This window comes from Pagrus major, chromosome 15, assembly GCF_040436345.1.
Source record: "Pagrus major chromosome 15, Pma_NU_1.0".
In the NCBI taxonomy this organism is placed as follows: domain Eukaryota; kingdom Metazoa; phylum Chordata; class Actinopteri; order Spariformes; family Sparidae; genus Pagrus; species Pagrus major.
In genome coordinates, this window is record NC_133229.1 from 11,028,572 (window position 1) to 11,032,861 (window position 4,290).

The window sequence follows — 4,290 nt, forward strand, 5'->3', positions numbered from 1 at the left end:
TTCGCGGGAAAGACGGGCATGGGGTGTAGTGGGCGGAGACACGAGTTTCCTCCAATGACAAGCGAGAACACTGTAACCCGGAAGTCACGTGTATCAACATGACTTCCTTTCCCTTCGCGCTCAGTGAACTCTTCTTCTTCCTCCTCTTTCCCTCTCAACTGTACTTCCAATTCAAGGAGCAGGCCTACGTACATGAAACATACAGTTACACCTTGAACATGTTTGCCCACGTAGCTCGTATTAAGACTGTCATCCTTTGCTAAGAGGTAAAAGTACACACTGAAGCTACTTTCAGCAGTACAGAAGTAGTACTTTCAGTTCTTCTGTTGTAATTCTTGCTCTTGCTTTTGCTATTCAAGCCATAACACGAGGAGTCTGTCTGTGGAGATACAAACATTTACTGTGGCCACTGTGTGAAGGCCTTTACATTTACACATGTTAGACTTTGGTGCCCCCTAGTGATAGCATCAACTACACACTGTAGATGTCCTGATTGTACCTAATTACAACAAAAGCATCTCAATCAATCAATCAATCAATCAATCAATCAATCAATCAATCAATCAATCAAAGTATCTGTAGTCCATAAAAAAAAAAACAATTTCTGGTGATTCAACACATATAATGAATTAAATAATAAATGTACCTCAGTATTAAGTACAAGTAAAAGTAAATTATAGGCTACATACTGTATATTTACATGTGGGCTATTTATATACTGTATACTATTGGTCAAGATTTAGTCTTTTAATGTTTACTGTAATCAATGTTTTTTTAATCTGATTGCCAATAAATTATTTACAATCAAACATGCAATTCTTTGGTAACTCGTAAACTTAAATAAATGTAGAGTAAAAAGTACAATATTTGCCTTTAAAGTATAAAGCAGTAGAAAATGGAAATACTCAAATAAAGTAAAAGTCAAACTTGTACTTAACTAAAGTACTTGAGTAAATGTAGGCTACTTACTTACAACTGGATTTCTCAACCTTTTCTGAGCAGTGAGCACATTTTTTGGCCACATGTAAACGCCAGACTTCTGAATGAGGAATCAAAAATGCTGCAACATTGAAACGGAAACAAAACAAATTCCTCATCATCCGTTTTATGAGCTCCGGTGTCTTTCTCATGTCTGTCAGAGTCATGTATGGAACCAACACGTGCAAAAATACAGTAGTCCTATACATGTTCGTACAGTTAACAGCACACAGAACAAGGCCATGAAAGAAGGACACGACAGGATCTACCATACATACAAATTGCATTTTGATTGAGTTATGTTATGTTTAATGGCAAAATGGACTAACTAGCAGCTGTTTGTAATGAACAAATCAAACAAGAACAATTTAAATAGCTCAACACAACTAATATTACAAGTGGTTTCTTCAAATTCAACACAAAATGCCACTTTTAATGACTACTGCAGTCTCAAAATTATTCAACCCCTTCATGACAAGCATCTTTAGTACTTAGTAGAGCACCCTTTTGCTGTTATGACCTGCTGTAAACATGATGCATAGCCAGACACCAGCTTCTGGCAGCGTTCCTGAGGAATCTTAGCCCATTCCTCATGGGCAAAGGCCTTCAGTTCACTAATATTCTTGGGTTTGCGTGCTGCAACCGCCTTTTTCAAATCCCACCAGAGATTTTCAATGGGGTTCAAGTCAGGCGACAGTGATGGCCACTCTAGTATTTTCCAGGACTTCTGAAACCAAGCCTTGGTGGACTTTGAGGTATGCTTGGGATCATTATCCTGTTGGAAGTTGATAGCTTCCTCTTTCTGCCACGTCCAGGTAGTGTAGCCACTATTCCTTTAACTTTAAACTTGCGAACTATGCTTCCAACTGTATCTCTAGGAACATTCAGTGCCTTTACTATCTTTTTGTATCCTTTTCCTTGTTTGTGCAAGGCAATGATCTCTTCTCTGTACGTTTTGGACAATTCTCTTGACTTAGCCATATTTCTAACATGCAATGAAACGTCACCATCAACACACCAGGTATTTGAGGTGTTCTATCTCACGCACACCTGATGCAACTAATGAAGCCCTTGATTGGTTGCATCAGGTGTGCTTGAGACAACACCTGATTTGCAAATGTGTGCTCTTATGAGGAATTCTATTCAGGGGGTTGAATATTTTTGAGACTGCAGTAGTCATTGAAAGTAGGATTTAGTGTTGAATTTGGATAAAATCCTTGTAATATTAGTTTTATTTAACTATTTAAACTGTTCTTGTGTAATTTGTTTTATTGCAAACACCTGAAAAAATTTAAATTTTGCCAATAAATCTAAAATGCATGGGGGTTGAATAATTTTGTATATTACAATTGCAAAATTCAATCAGTTGGTGTGTGGTGCATCATGTGGTGCAATCTGTAATAGCCACATATGATCATCAGAGGGCAGTAGAGTACTGGAGGCTTCATGAGCAATAGCCTCTATCTGATGATCCACTTGTTACAGGCGAGCCCGGGGAAGGCAGTACAGATATTACAGCTCCTTTGCAACATGGGCTAATTTAGTACACTGAACTACATGCTTTCATCAGCCTGTCATCTTAGTGTTAATACATTACAATCAGAATGGCACATAAATGTTGATTTTGTGGTCTTATTGCTTAAGATGTCGCACTATTACACATTTAGATGAACAGGAACAAAAGGAGCGGTATGCAAACATTAAGGCATGAGTCAGCATCGCACCCAGTGACCTCGTTTCAGCAGAAATCTTCAGCTGAAATATGACACCCTGCTGAAAATGTTCTTCCCAGTTGTGATGAACAAAAACTTGCTCAAAAAATGGCTAGCTGCATATATTTATGTTGTTGTGGAAGTAGAGAGTAAATAAATATTCCTGTAAACAACAAAAAAAGGTGGCCTTACATATTCAAAACAGCCAGACATCCGCCCACTTATGACTTTTTGGCATATGGTGTGTGGGTGATGGAAAGCGTCTAATTAAGACAGCATTATGAAACCTTACAAAGCAGTTGTTACAGGAGGCTGTTTTAATTCAGACTAAATCTGCCAAGTTATTGTGCCATTGTTCAAATCTAATTGTCTGTTTTGAGACAAATATCCATATTTTATATAAAACTACTGATAATAGAGCATATTTGAGCAGAATGAATGCAGTTACTTGTGTTTAAAGCATAGACAGTTAAATATCTTACATCAGGGGTCGTCAACGCTTTTCAGGTCAAGGACACCCTCGCTGATAAAGAGACTGCAGCGACCGCCGACTGCGTATATTTTATAAAATTCTGTTTCATAATAAACTGGATAAACAATAACCTTTAGTGCCACGCATAAATAAGTTGGCAGCAGTTGTAGCTAGGCTAATGCCAGGAACATCTCTCTGGTGGTTATGAGGTAAAGGTTATGTCAGAGTCTCTTGCTCATTGTGTTCGTGTGGTGACGCAGAGAGCAGGGAGGAGATTTCTACCTGTGAAACGGACAGGAAGTTTGCTCAAACAGTTACAATATTTACAGCAGCTCACAGACCTCCTGGTGAAGCTCCAGGCCTTGCATGGTTATTAAGCTTTGCTGTGTATTTGTGGAGCTTTCTGGGTCGATGCTGTTGTGATTTAACAGCTAAAGGTCAATGCTGGAACAGTTAATTGAAAGGTACTCACAGCTAATTGCTTTAAAAACAAATGCTCAGGTGTGCCATGAGAGAATAAAGTTGTTTGGTCCGGCTGAGAGAAGCCAGAGCAGACATTTATTTCAACCTTGAGTTAGTGTGCACCGCAACCGATGAATACTAAGCATTAGAGAGGAGTATTTGGCATGAGAAAACTTGATCGAATACATCAAGTATGGGAGTGTTTTTATGAATTATACAGATCGCTGCTGGTTGTAAAAAGTCCTTCTCAGCAGGAGATTTAAATGGAAATCAATTTTTAACTAAATCATCTCTTCTAAATCTCGCTTTTGTATTTCTCACTGAGACTAAAAGGAAATGCTTTGACGTGTTAAACAGAGCAAAAAGTGCCAAAGAGACAATTTTCTGACTAATTAAATTCTTTCTTTAATCATCATAATTGCCTCTTTGTCTTTGCATACTGCACTTTCCTTTTCTTGCTTTGCATGTTAATCCTCCTTCCTGTATTGTGTACCACAGTGTGGTGGTTTGCCCAGCAGGCACACTATTAAGGCTGATGCAACAGTGTAGAGCAGGCAGGGTCGATGCGCCGAACATCTGTTGTCAATGTTAAACTGTGTTTTATAATGTCAAGGGCTCCCTCACCTCTCACCCTTTTCAGTGCACTATCCCGAGAGCAGCGTGGCT